General features: G+C 37.0%; 1 protein-coding gene and 1 long non-coding RNA gene across 3 annotated transcripts in view; one reads left to right on the forward strand and one right to left on the reverse strand.

Annotated features, from left to right (window-relative positions):
- LOC124186401 overlaps positions 1-15,588 on the reverse strand; it is a 212,270-nt gene that overhangs the window by 155,991 nt on the left and 40,691 nt on the right. The window lies entirely within an intron of this gene.
- LOC124186398 (protein doublesex-like) overlaps positions 9,941-15,588 on the forward strand; it is an 81,071-nt gene continuing 75,423 nt past the window's right edge. Inside the window, exon 1 of one of the 2 annotated variants that reach the window (XM_046578083.1) lies at positions 9,941-10,163. The gene's annotated coding sequence lies outside the window, so the exon portion shown is untranslated. The other variant, XM_046578084.1, reaches the window with a different exon arrangement.

Consider the following 15,588-nt stretch of genomic DNA (forward strand, 5'->3'; position numbering starts at 1 on the left):
CAACCATTCTGATTCGCGAAAAAAAAAAAAAAAACACGCATTATTATTACAATCTGCAAGTACTATATATTGCTACTTTATTATAAATATGTAACACCCGCACACGACCTCATTGAACACACACACACACACACACATATACGCGCACACAAAAAACCATTCGGAAGAAAATACGATCACGAAAAAATTTGCTCGTAAAATTTAAAGGGACTAAAAATCCCCCCCCACCCCCCCCCCCACCCCCAACCACCAAAAAAATACTGAGATACAAAAATCTGTGTATTATGAATTATAACATGCGTAATTGCATAAACATGTTCCGCGTGTATTTTATATATTATAAATATATTAATTGTCTAACATTATTATGAATTATTATGGTATTATTGTGTGAACCTTGTAAAAAGCACGCTTCGCGAACATGTCCATGCATCTAAGCATATATATATATATATATATATACATGCATTACACATGATACATTGCATAATTGTATACATATACGACTCCATAGATGCGCGCGACTGCACATATACGCTCTCGCATACACATATATATATATATATATATACATGTATGTATGTATGTATGTATGTATATATACATATATGTGTTAAAAAAAAATGTCTCTCGGTTTGTTCCACGAAGAAAAATAAAATTTTAAACGAAACCGAACAACAACAGCAGAAAAACAACAAAAAAAACAAAACAAAGAAAAAGAAAAGCGTGAAACGAAATGAAACAAATACAAAAAAAATAAACACAAAGCGAGGAAGAAAAAAAAAAGATGAGTAAACAAACAAAACTTTTCATTCGAGTTTGCTTCAAACAAAATAAGTGAAAAAAAATACACAAAAAAAAAAACAAAAAACAAAAAAAAAATATTATAAAAATAAAAAAAACACCTTCTGTTTTCTAATGTATGACGTGTTGTTGTCGATATATAAAATAAACTTAATAAAAAATAAATAAAAGAAAAAAATTACAAAAAAAAAAACAACCGCAAACGAACGAAACGAAAAAACGAAACGACGATTGAAAAATCAATGCTTATTCGAATTCTCATTCGTCGTTGAAATTTATTCATTCGATGATTTGTCATTATTTACTTTTCCGAAATATCTCCTATCCTGCACCTTTTATTACCGTATGTTCGAAATGTTCTCTCGATTTTTATTTTTCACGATGCTCAACGTTGGTTTACATTATTATTTTTTATTTTTTTTTTTTTATTCATTCCATAATTCGACAGCTGCGTAAACGAGAAAGCGAAAAAGAGAAAGGGAAAGGCAGAAGAACGGGATACAAAAGTGAGGTACGTAAAATTTGACGAATTATAAATAACTATAAAAAAAAAAACAATCATAAAACTGTGAATTCAATACAAAATATATTTAAGCTTCTTAATAATCATCAACATTTATGATCTATTCAGTCTTGTTTAAATTCAAATTTTCAATACTTTCACATTTTCCTAACAAAACTAGCTAAATTAAACTTTGAATATCTTCCTGTAAAACTTTTAATTGGTCGTGTTTATGAAAAAGTAGGTACTTTGCATACATGTATCACAGCTTCCTTCCTAAGGCTAGTAAGAATATTAATCACGGAGCCTTTCAATTAAACAAATAGCAAGTACCTGAAGGATCTTTGTAAAAGCAATCCTTAAATCAAAGTTACACACAGTATTTACTGTTGCGTACGATCAAGACGCGACTTCTCGATTTCTCGACACTTTTTTCCTCGTCTTGAGTAAGTCCAGAATAATTCTAGCTTCGAGAAATCTCGACCAGAAGACCCTACTCGTGGCAAAATGCGCTGTGTATAAAATATTAGGGCTTGTTTATCGTCGATACGTGGGTTAGCGAGAAAAAAGAAGGCAAAAAAAAAAAAAAATGGTTGAAAATGCTTACTCGACTCGAGAGTGGAGATCCTTACGGCTAGATAGGGGGTTAAACTTTGGAGGGTGTGTAGTTTCCCCCATCAAACGATATCTAATTTTGCACACGTTAGGACTTGCTTAAGCAGCTCGGTTCATTACCCCGATAATTCAATTCCGAAAACACATTTTCAACCCTTTCAAAGCCTGCATACAACAGGGGTGAAATTTTTTTTTAACCGAAAATTCCCAAACGAGTTTCTCTTTTTCTATCACTTTTCTTCGCACTCCATAGCTGCGTTAGAAGTAATCTTGTTCCGAAATACTTCGATTACACTAAATGAGAGTCTCGATTCCGGAAGAACAAAAAAAAGCTTACAATTTCCAAAATCCCGCAAATTTGTTCCGAAAACAAACAAAAACCTAATTTAATTCGTTATACTCAGGTTTCACCTCATTTGAGACTCTTTTTATTTTCAAAACGATGACGTTTTCAGTCTCTGGAAAAAAACAACCCTGAAGAATTCTGTAGCGTTAATATTAAATCACCCTCTGATCTTATAGAAGTGAATCATTACACCGTGCAGCGTAATGCGGACATGACACACATTGGTTAAAAAAAAATAAATTGATCAGTGAACTCGTTTTTAACGCCTCTTTGAATTCCCCGCGGAAATTTTTTATCGTATTATAAATATTACAAGCGGAAAAAGTTCGCCCTGCCAATTTTGAATCCCCAAATTATAGAGCGCTGAAGCTCGACGATGTCCTCAGACGGTGGCGCCGCTTACGGATTAACGAGCAAGCTATTCACGGTTCGTCATTTCTCGCGTTCGGAAGCTCTGCCGTCGATCATTCGCAGTGTTCGTCGGTTTCAAGAACGCGGTAGGTAAGAACGAAGCCTATGACATTTATCTCGTCCACTTCGAATTTCGAGGATCTTGGATTTTTTTTAAAATAACGTGTATGAATACCGTCTCGTTTCTACTTACTGCGTGACTTAAGAATAGAAAACATTCAGAAATTCACTGGTTTCGAAGTAAAAATCTATGAACAAATTTTTTTCACCCACTGATTGTGTCTGCAATTGAAAACATCATTTTCTTAAACGACATAGAAGATGAATAAAACCTATGGAAACCTCATTCTCAAAAATCTATAACAACAAATCTTTTTCAATAATAATGCAAGTTCAAAATTTATATAAACGAATGGATTGAATAAATGAATGACAAATTTATAAAACCGAAACAATAAAGGATTAAATACTTTACAAATAATTGAATTGAAAAAATATCTTCGTATATTCAATACAAAGATTCAAAATGTGTGATAAAATATATAAGATGTGCGAAACATTGTATGGAGAAAAAAAATCTGTAGAATATGTATTCGGTTTCTTCTTTTCTTTTCTTTTCTTTTTTTTTTTTTATTCCTCTTATCTCCATCTCTCTCTCTCTCTCTCTCTCTCTCACCTGAAGCGGTTTTGGAATCTAAATGCGGATCCAGTAGGTGTGCATGAATGTATATGTATATTCGAGGCTGGAGTTGAATTTGAATACCGTTTATGCCCGATGCCGCGGGTTCAGCTGTATCTCATGGCTGACGACGGTTCCCCGAGTTTTTTGAAATTCTGATCGCTATCCGGTAGAACACATAAGAGAAGTTAGTCTGTTATTTATCTATTTTTCTATTTCTTCTTTTCTTTCTCTCTTGTTTCCTTTTTTCTTCTCCTTTTTTTTCCTTTTGGTTTTTTTTTTTTGTTGTAGGCTAGTACACAATGTCACGGGACTCGGGTGCGAGATAAGAAACAATTCAGCTTTTGATCGTTTAATTCTTAAACCAAACATCGCCGATGCATATCTGAATATATGCTGATTTGCGTATAACGCGTTTAAAATTCAACGCCGGCACGAAATAACTTAACGGGCATTCATATGTATAATCGCTATACATACATACACGTGGAAGATGCTAGAAAGATTTCAGCCGCCGCCGTTTAGGCCTCGAGTTTCTCAGCTGATCATTGATCCTCGACAATTCGTCAAGATCGTTGCGATTACAGGACATTTTTACAACGAAATCATTGCACCGCTTACAAATCGATAGATCGTATTTTTAGGGGGGAAAAAATAACAAATATTGTCACAAGGATTTATCAGTCTTCAAACTCTAAGTGTTGGAAAAACCAACAAGCATTTAGATTTCTTCTAAACTGAGTTTACTCGAGTAGAAATTTTTCTTCTTATCAACACTTTGACCAATCGTACGATCATAGAGGTTTCGTTTCTCAAGAGATTCTCAAGCGCCTGATAAATTGAAATCGAATCTAAATTGATTTCCTGAAAAACAATCGTGTCTCTGTTCGAATTTAAATTCAATGATTTGAAACGATATTTTGTTGTTTTTTTTTTTCATTTATATTGTACAAAATTGTCGAGTATTTGATTCAGTTTTGAAAATTTAGAAAGCATAGTTTTCCATTCTTGAAATTCAAAATAAAAAAGCAGCCCAAATATTCTACGCAATCCCATTAAAATGAGAAGAAGAAAAATTTGTCGCTCTTCGTATCGTTTACTAATTTCTGTCTCTCTCTCTCTCTCTCTCTCTTCTTATTCGAAGAATGCACATTTAAACAAATTATACGACGGCACGTGTGCATTGAAATGCACTGGAAAAGTGTGTTGCACACCCTGCATCATGGTACGTAAACAGTAATGTGTACCACATATGTATTATATATAGGTATGGTATAGTATATAGCATAATGCATCTTACGAAACTTTCAAAGTCTGCTGCTGACCGTGCATTACTTCAGCTATATGTATACCTGCGGTTGGTACAGGTAAGCAGCTTCTGCAAGTGTACGAAAAACCTCGCTTACAGCATTCCGAACCTTATTTATTCGCTTCTGCTGCACCGGGTTGATGCTCTCTCTCTCTCTCTCTCTCTCTCTCTCTCTCTCTCTCTCTCTCTCTCTCTCTCTCTCTCACTGTTTGTACGTCTTACATGTGGATCAAGGATACAATTCACGGTATGACGTAGACGCTTTTCCCAAAATCATCTAAATCTTCGATAAATCAATAATCGCTTTACCATGATGAGAAACAAATTTCACCAATTCCGTTCGCAGCTCACGTCGTCTACAACAACACGACTATAACAAATAATATCTGTTGAAACCTTCTTCCACGTATGTATATATCATATAAAATACCGGCTGCAGGATGGAGTGAGAACGAAAGAGGATCGATTTACGGTACACAGATTGAAGGATCTATCGTAGTGAAATAATCGCGTATAGATCATCGTACGGTTATTCGGATCGATGTTAATTTTAACCTTACACTGTTCATCGACCGAAACCTTGGATCGACTCGCAATGTTCCGTTCCAGGACCGTTTCATCGGGGAGAAAAAATTTACACACCACGATCACATATTTAGCGATTACAGAAATTTTATACAACGCTGATTACGAAAATGGTAACTTGACATACAATATCACTTATAAACCATTTCCAAGATAAAATACAATTACTTTAAAAGATGAAAAAGAGATTTCTGTAATCCCGAATGATTTCTCAAGACTGCGAATTTTCTCTGACAATGATAGATAAAAAAGAAAAAAAGACATCGTTTCGAATGACACGTCGACACCACGATCCCTCGGTCTCGCTCTTCCAAAGACCGCAGGAGGGCGGCATTCGATGCAACAGCGGCAGGTTGCAGAAGATGCGCGTTTAATTGCATCGGCGTGCAATTCTTGCAGTACGTACCCTACGTGCATCGAAGCCGCGGCGAGAGAAGTTTGAAAAGGCGGTGAACCGGTCGGAGTGGCTCGAGTTGTAAGCTACCGCTGGTTCAGGTATGCCTTGGACGACTTGGAGTGGGCCAATGGATCAGTGGAACGGAGTTACAATTCTACCTGCACGGCCCGAGCAACGCGTTTTAAATCTATCCTTGTTCTGCAGAATCGGAGCCGTTCATTTCCAGTGGTACGTTTCATTGTCAGTTGGTACGTACAATCTGGCTGGGCATATTTTTTAACCCTTTGAGGGGCAGTGGGACGTATACGTCGCATCTGTTTAGTCTCGGTAACGTTCCTTTTCTCACGTTTCTAATATATTTTTGCACTTTTTGTAGGCGCATAAACACTTTTCAGACACTCGGACACCCAAGTCATTAAAGTTTCGTGTAATGTTGCAATTATTTATTTATATGCTTGTTACGAGTCTTGAACTAACAACGAGGTTACATATTTTGCAATTTCAATAAAATAAAAAAAATCATCGTATCTCCTGAAGTTTGTCAGAATTATGGGTTTCAAACAAAGACAGCATCAAAATCGGAATTTCCTACACTACACTTTTTCACCCTAGTAACGAACAATTTTATTTTTCTTACACTTTTAGAATAAATCTTCTGCAACAGGTACGTTTGAAAAAATCTACGACATTCGGAAGGTGTTTTTTGTTCGTCTTTTTTTACAAGTTTTACTAACAAATTACTTCGTTCACTGTTCCGAGAGATTTTGATTTTGGAATTCGTTTGATCCCAATAATTGAGGGAGAAAATTTTGAAATAACCGCTTAGGTCTTTGACCAAAAAAACAAATTGTTGAAAATCCTGTGAAAATTTGAAATTCAACGATGGCGCCGGATTTATCCATCGCGAGTGTGTAACAGGAAGGGAACTTGAATGCAAATCGAGGTGTTCCGTATTCGATGTGGAATCAGCCTGTTGCATTCGAGAGTTCCGCGCACGAGTGAGAGGATAATCTTGCAAGTGGAACGTTTAATAATTATTACAATCCTAGCGTTTCGCCATAATTATTTATAGACGTGAACACGCGAATTAACGACTTTGTGGAAAATCCAAGCAACAGTTGCGGAGAAGGTGTGATACGAATTATTATTATTATTGTTGCTGTTATTGATATTCAAATTTCGACTTTTATCGCACACACTGAGAAAAAAAAAAAAAGAAAATAGTCGAGAAGAGAAAGAATAAAAATAAATATGAGACATCTCGAAAAATACAGTTTAAACTCATCCCTCAAATGGAGGAAGGAAACTAAGATACGTATATTCAAAGTACCTACTTTTTCATAAAAGTGAAACAAATTAAAAATTTTACAAGAAGATACAGGAAGACTGAATAGATGACAAATGTCGATCATTATTAACAAGATAAAATTTATTTTCCATTCAATTAACAGTTTTATGATTTTTCAAAACTATCAGAAATTCTCAAAAATTCGATAATTCCCGGGATTTCCCAGTCAAGAATTCTCCAGTCCCGACAAGAAAAAAAAAAAATAATACGCGATATCGAAAACCCTAATCACCTCGACGAGTGAACGCAAAGAAAAAAATAATAGCCAAAGTTAAATTGAATAGATAAAGAATAACGAAGCTTCGTTAAACGTCTGCACAATCAGATTTCAATACAACGTGCAATATCTAGACTCGGAGCAATCAATCGATACGCGTTAATTGCCTAAACAATTACAGCACAAAGTATAACATTATCAATCTACAACATATAACGTATAAAACAATTACATCGTCGAACCGCAAACCGGGATAGCGGCAACCGCTGCATCCGGCGTGCAATTCCGGTTGCCACGCGTTCAGGCGGTCTGCTTTTATCATTGCACGCGTGGCAAGGTACATCCGCACTTTAATTGCAACTTGGCTCAGCATCTCGAGTGGCTAGACGCACGTCAGATACTAAGTACGTCAAAGTACTTACGCTTACGTGTAAGTATTCGTTCCACCTCCCTCCCTCTCGCCCTTGCAATCGCGAATCGGCCGTCGCGGAATCTGCACGCGGTCTCCGTATGGCGCCCAAGACGAAGAGAGAGAGAGAGAGAGAGAGAGAGAGATAGAGAGATATGAGGGGTGATGGAGGAGCGATGGGGGTGGGGGGCGATTCGCTGACAAAGTCAAATTTTTTGCATCGTACACCGCGACTCTTCAATGTCGTTCTCGCGATCGCAAACAAATTATATTACCAACATTACTACCGTCCTGCAGGTATATCGTATTATATAGATACTCATGTCGCATGATGTACGTTTTTTTACACATATAATTATTACGATACATACACTGTATCGCGAAAAGTATGCGTTGTGTAAGGCGTATTTACCATCCGTTGAAGAGAGAGAGAGAGAGAGAGAGAGAGTGAGAGAGAAAATTATAGTAATCTTAATTGCACTTTATCGCGTCAGTCGGAATGTGTCATATAGGTATCATAAATGCCGATATGTACATAATCACTATACTAATATTAGCTTGAATAAAATGGGAAGACAGACAAGATGGGTCAATTAGATGTCTCTTTCAATATGCAAGGCAATTTTTAAGAATTTTTATTAGTCAAATATACACACCTAGTATAGGTATATAATATCTTACGAAACTGTTCGAAATTTTCCGGTAGCCTTGAACATTTTTTTTTTTTTTTTTATACATGTATCATTTTTTTTTTTCTTTTGCTCTCACTTCATGAATTTTGACCCCGTTTCGACTAATTCTCGTATAATACAGTAATAGCATGAAGAAATTTCTTTACAAAGCGAAACTGGTGATTAAATTTTAACCACTTCCATTACATGTTAATGAACGATATGAAAATTCGTAGATATAATTTTCAGGCAATTTGAATCATACCAGAAGGTTTTAATATTTTAAATTAATGATTTTAATGCCAAAAACTACAGTTTCGCTCAGTATTTGCTTGTGTAATAATAATAATAAGATAGAAAATGAAAAATTTATCGCAACAACTAGCTCGCTTTGTGATCGAAGTTCAAGTCTATAAAAAGTACATGTATGCACATCTGTGCGTGTAATCGTAATTTGGCACGTCTGTTCGCTGTATTTCTAGCTCTCCTTCTCTCTCTCTCTCCCACTTCGTTTTTCTTTCATCTCTTTTCGAGTACAAAATACAAGCAATTGAACCTTGTCTAATAATACTCTCCACACGCGTACAATGTTAAACAGAGTACAGTAAATACGCCTGCAAATTTTGCGTATGTGTCCTAACTTCAGTGTCGCGGTAAAGAGAATTATCAAATAGGTGCATCGCGAATCGGTTACGGTTATGTCAAAATGCGCTCGCATACGTCTACCTACAAACGGTTCTCGCACATATAAGCAAAGACAAAAATACGCGAACACATTTGCAAATGATAAAGCGATAGCGCAGACGACGTTATTGTTGCCAAGCGAAACGTTAGCAGATACAGAAAGAGAGAGAGAGAGAGAGAGAGAGAGAGAGAGAGAAGAGAAGCTTGTCGCGCAACGGCGGCAAAGGAGAAGGGAGGGTATTAAGCGCTCAAAAGTGGCCTCTGCGCAATCTCTCCAAACAGGCAACAACACTGTTGCGCGCCGGTTGTTTCGAATCTTGGCTCTTCAGCCCCGCGGCCTACGCGTCGAAGGTGAAGAAGAAGAAGAAGAAGAAGAAGAAAACGGAGGAGGAGGAAGACCCTCTGCGTGTCTTGCGTCGATTGGCATTGCATTGCATACGTTGTAGCATTTTGCACTCGGCGCTATAGAGCGCGCGAGAGCGAGAAAGAGAGAGAGAGAGAGAGAGAGAGAGAGAGAGAAAGAGAGAAGAGAGTTGGGTGCGCCGACGCGTAAAGTACAAACGCAAGCGCATCGGCATCGCGCTTCTGTGTTCCCCTTTATTCCCGAGCTTCGAATGAGCACCGCTGCACCGTATCGCGCGCAATTTTGCTTCCGTGCGCTTGAATTAATGCCCGTGTAGGCATCGTGCACCGCTAAACACAGAGTAGGTACCTACAGAGACCGCATACTGGTTGCGCTGAGCGCGCGCTCGTACAGCGCTCCTCGTTTCGCTCGCGCGCAGCGCGGCGTTACTTTGCGCAAACTGCGCTCGCTGCCATGCCCGAGCGGTGTTAAGCGGTCGCATAAGCGCACGCACGCTCTCTCTCTCTTTCTCTCGCTCTCTTTTACTCTCTCCTTTTCCCGCGAGCATCGCGGAAGATCACGGCGAGCGCTTTAGTGCAGCGGAGAGTACAGTGCAGTGCGCGGTGTAACCATGTGCAGTCTGCATCTGAACGGTGTGGACGAGTTTGCGCAGAAATACCGAACTAATCGGGAAACTATTTGACACGAAGTGCAAACTACACGCGCAACTTGACGCGCTGCGCCGCTTCGTCTTCATATATCTTATGTACGATAGGTACGTACGCATTAACATAGTTCAAGTCTTTCAGCGCGGTGTTCTACGTCCACGTGGTTACTCGTATGGTAAGTACAGTGTACTTCGCTCGCATTTGCGCACGCGCTAAGGATCGTTGCGGATTCTGTGTGTCTAGTGCAGCAGTTTCGATTTCAACCGACTCTTCAGCGCTCGCAACGTCACGTGGATTGAAGCGATAGAGAAACAATTCAGTGAGAAAACGGGCCTCGGGGCAGCAAACATATTATATACATTTAATATCCTCATATACGTGTGTGTATGTGTGTGTGGAATATATATATACATACTACATATCCATGCGCATATTGTATGTTGTGCTAATGGTCGGTGATTTGTAGACGATAAAAAAAAAAAAATCTGTTTCACTTTGATTTTATTACAGATTAGGTTAAATTTAGAGAATGGCACGTTCTTCGATGAAATAATTGTATAAATGCTCCATTACTGGGAAATTGAGGAAAATGGAAAAAAGAGATTCGCGATTTTTTTTTTTTTTTGTACCCGATGAACAAGAAAAAAAAAAATTCCAGGAAACGAGCAATTACAGTTTCGAAAATTCGAGCATCAGTTACAAGTTATGCTTTTTTTTTTTTTTTTTTGTTCTGGTGATCGTCGAAATTAAATTATTATTCTGTGAGAATAAAAAGAGATAAGGATATATATATATATATAATATTTTATCTGAACTTTTTCGCAAATTATAGGATACATGATGACAAAAGTGGTGAATGCATGATTTATGAATCATCGTACGTGTATTAGGATAACAAAAAGAAGATAAAGACTTTCTACTTCTTCGGAAATATAAAAAGCAGGCAAGAAAAATTTATTTGCAGAACACCGATTACTCGATAGATGTTAACTAAACTGCAATTTTCTTGTCTTCTTTTCTTTTTTCTTTTTTTTATTCCTATTGGTTGAAATCTTTTAAAATCAACAGATCGATCTTGATCCAAGACGAGAAAAATGTGATAATTGATGCTACGGTTAAATTGCAAAAAAAAATAATTGATTCGTATCGGGCTTTCGTACTCTTATCAATTCTTTCTTTCCAATCCTTGTATAAAAGTTTTGAACTGACAGTAAAAAAAAAGAAATATTTCAGCGAAACATTTGTTCTCTGCATCGATTCAGCGTACAATAAACTCTGAGGGGAAACACAACGTAGAATAAAAAAAAAAAGAACTGTTTCGTTTCAAAACCGCTCACTTTCAATACCCGTTGTACCCACTTGATTATTACCGTTATCAGCGTATTACGTTCCTCGGAAAGATCGTGAATGCGATTAAAGTCACCTTATTTGATCGTTGTTGTATATTCCCGATATTATCGACGTTACGATCGTTATATACATTACAATAGATCGATATTGTACAAAAGAGATCGAAATTTCACGGCGTATCCTTTGGCAGAGTTTAGTCGTTTCAATAAATTCCGCTTGAGCCGCGGGTCCCATAACTATATAATAATGGTGTCGGAGCATGGCGGTTACAGTAGCATTATGGAAGGATGAATAAAAAAAAAAAAACAAGGATATACATACGTATATTATTACTGCACGCTTGGAGTAATACGCGTTTATTGAAACTACTATTTATACCATTATCATATTATCATTGTTCGTTATTCATTATTCAGTTTTAAAATATTTATAATATATTTACATCGTTTATGTAACAACACACGTATGTATACATTTATTATACGATTTAAAAAAGGAGGGAGAGAAGCAGAGAACGAGAGAAAAGGAACGGCGGCAGATATACATTATAGGTATTACATACCGCGTTATTATGTACACGTATTGCTCTGTATCAATATAATGAAAAGAGCCGGTCATCATCGGCGATGGTTATAGCCTCTCAAGTATTATAGAATGAAACATATTCTCACGCACCTCTTCGTGCTCCTCAAACGGCGAGATGAGGATGAGGACGAGGTGAGGGCAAAAGTGGCGGCGTGAGGAACATAAAGCGCGAAGAACGTATTATACACACACCTACACATAGACCTATGCACGTACATTATGTGTAACCGGCATAATTGATTGGTTATTAGTTTAATTTAACCAAATGCATCGCATTATGTTACCACCACGCTTCTTCTTCTTCTTCTTCTTTGCAGCAGCGGCAGCTTCGTTATTATTATTTACACATACGTAATATACAATATACATGTACAGATATACATACTGTACAAAACTCTGCTGCAGTTTTACAACTCTTCGACACAATGCACAGTATATATTTCTTATAATTTGCATACCTATAGCGGGGGACGTATTACGTCTCCTCTACGTGCTTGTATGTATGGAGCATTCCGTGACGTCTCGAGCAAGATTCTACCTCGACGTCTCAGATTGGCTTTGTGTTTTTTTTTTTTTTATGGCGAAAAATGAAATCGCAATTTTTTAAAAATTTTTCGACCTGGCGTATCTGAAGTATAATTTAAATACTGGTGAAAAACAACCACTTTTTAAAATCTGATAACGTACAACAAAGTTTTTGACACCTACAGAAAGATGGAGATTTTACAACTTCAAAACATGAACAGGAAAAATGGAAGAAATAATTATTATTACCGGATTGCATTTTTGACATAAAAACGAACATAAATGCTCATTGCAATATAGGCCGAGAAACATCTGTTCAAAGAGATATCATAACGAGTTGTTTTGTTCATCCTCGTGTCTAAAACGCGATCCAATGATGATAATTAAAAAAAAAAAATTTCAAAAATTTTTTTATTTTTTATCAATCTTCCGAAGTTTTGAAATCACCATCTTATCATAGATGTCAAAAATTTCGTTACATCTCAAAGATTTTTCTGAATTCATTCAAATTTAAAAAAATGGGATTTCTTTAAATCAACTTTTTAAATCACACCTCAGATACGCTAGGTCGTAAAATTCAAGAAAAAAAAAATTGCGATTACGTCTTTCGTCGCGTATTTTCAATCTGCGACATCGACGTAGAGAATCTCGATCGACATGTTACGGAATGCCCCGTATGTATGCCTGCATAAAAAACACGTGCATGTGCATTTCTTAACGCATCCATACCGTGTATTAAAGGAAAACTCGAACTGCAGCAGCGGCAGCAGCAGCCTTGCGTGCAAGATTTTAAATCTTGCACACAGAGTTGCTTCAAGCTGTCGATGCCACGCAGCAGCAGCAGTTTTTCGATCGCATGACGCCTCTTAAGCGTATGCAAGAGATGAAAAAAAAAAAAATGAAACAACCAAACAAACAAACTAAATAGTAGAAACAATAATTGTTATATTATTATTTTAACAATAACTCGCTTATAATTGCGTCAATTTATTCAATAATCATCTGCCCACCGTTTAAAATGCAAATTGGCCTCCTATACATTATACATTCAAATCTACAAGAAGAAAACTAAGAATGATGAAAAATTTGTAATGACCGGACGGGGTTTGTTTGAAAAAAATAAAAAAATTGAATAAAAAAATGGACAGTTCGTATTTTTCCCGAAATTTTTTTTCAATTCCATCGGACGGCGGTATTAAATTTTTATTTATAGATTTCTTTTATTTTTCTTGTTTACTTTTCCTCCTTTCTTTTCTTCTTTCGTTCCTTCTCACCCACCGCGTGTACAATCGCGGTAACAAATTAGCCCGACCGACCGCAAGGCTTTCATATCTGTACTCATTGTATACATATTATAGATATAATACCTACTGTACTACTCACTATGTTTTCGTATGTATTCAATTTTTTTTTTTTTTTTTTTAATCGATCGTCCCTACTCTATGATTTTTTTTTAACGCATCTCAAAAACACCCAAATTCATTTTTATAAAACAAGAAAAAAAACCGTTCGGTTTCCGGAATGAAACATTTTCACGCAAGATTCAAAGTTGGGCGTAGTTTTTCTTTTCTTTTTTTTCTTTTTACTATCTTTGCTAATCATTTGTCCTATTTTCATACCTGTGATAGAATCTGTTATAATTATACATACCGCATCTCTGATTTGATTACTGATTTTCAAAATCGTTTCTCCAGTTCTAAAACGTACTCACGATTTTTTTCAACATTTTTCTTCAAAACATTTTTTCTAAAAAACAATAACTCGAAAAGTGTTGGAAAGCAAATGTTGAAAAAAATCGTGAGTATGTTTCGGAACTGTGGAAACGATAAAAAAAAATAAAAATCAGCAATCAAATCGGAGATGCGGTATGTGTTGTAATAAATTTGCAACAGGTATTAAAATAAGACAAAACTATGTTTAAAAAATAGAAGAAGTGGTGAGAAAAAAAAAGAACAAAGAAAAATAGACAAAAACGAGGTCCTGCTCCGAATCTTGCGTGAAAATGTTTCATTACGAAAACCTAATGATTTTTTTCTTCTCTCATAAAAATCGATTTGGTTGTTTTTGAGATCGGTTAAAAGAAAAAAAAAAAAAAAAAAAAAAAGTCACTCATTATTCACCGATAAATTACCTCGTAAAAAATGATTAAGAGACACGTCAACGACATATCGCGGTTACACAAGTTCAGCAAAGTTCATTTAATTTCATTCCATCCGTCCAACACACCACAAGCCCAGCAGCCAGAGGAGTCGGTCGGTCGGTATTTATATATAAATGCACGCACACGCATACACATACATACATAGGTATGCACCAACATATTCAACACATCCGTACGCGCGTGTGCATACAATGTGTATGTATGATAACATTATACGATACTTTGTGTGCAAAAGTGACCGCGCGTCGTTGCTTCGGGTATCGTTCCTTCTTTAGTAAGTTGAAAGTGGTCGCTCGCTCGCTCGCCGCGACTTAGAGGCATAGATACGGTATACCTACACATACACATGCCTACAATTCATACATGTAAAAAAATATAAATGCATGTAACAGAGAATATTGTCATTTATCGCTCGCTGCCGGAGAATCGCGTCGCGGTAGAATGGAGGGAGAAGCAAAAAAGAGGGGATGTGGCGGCGTGGGGGCGGAGGGGGTGGAGGGGCAGAATCGTGAAACCGCGTCGCGTCGGCTGCGTTCCGTTCCGTTCGCCTTCCATACCGCCGTCTTCTTCCTTTTTACCCGCGTCGTCGTCGCGTTGCTCGAAAAGGCGGACGAGGGATTTCTGCGAGTGGAGTTTTTTTGAGGGGGCAGAGGGGCGAGGGGCGAAGACTAACGGCGGCCACGTTACACACTGGCTCGTAACGCGTTGGCTCGGTTGGGTAAATATTTTTCGTACCGAGTGTACTCGGTATATAAGAAGGCAAATTGTGGTTACAATGTTGCACAAACGTGTACAGTCCGTCGAATAAATTGATAAAATAACCGACGTAGAGCGATATACTTGAGAAGAGAACGTGCGTCTGTAGTAATGTATGTATATGCATATTTACATATGCATACATGTATATGTATGTATACAAGTAGACAGCTGATTATGTATCTAACGATTTCAGCGTCGAGTGCATCGCCAGTATGTTAAA

This window comes from Neodiprion fabricii, chromosome 7 (genome assembly GCF_021155785.1).
Source record: "Neodiprion fabricii isolate iyNeoFabr1 chromosome 7, iyNeoFabr1.1, whole genome shotgun sequence".
Lineage (NCBI taxonomy): Eukaryota > Metazoa > Arthropoda > Insecta > Hymenoptera > Diprionidae > Neodiprion > Neodiprion fabricii.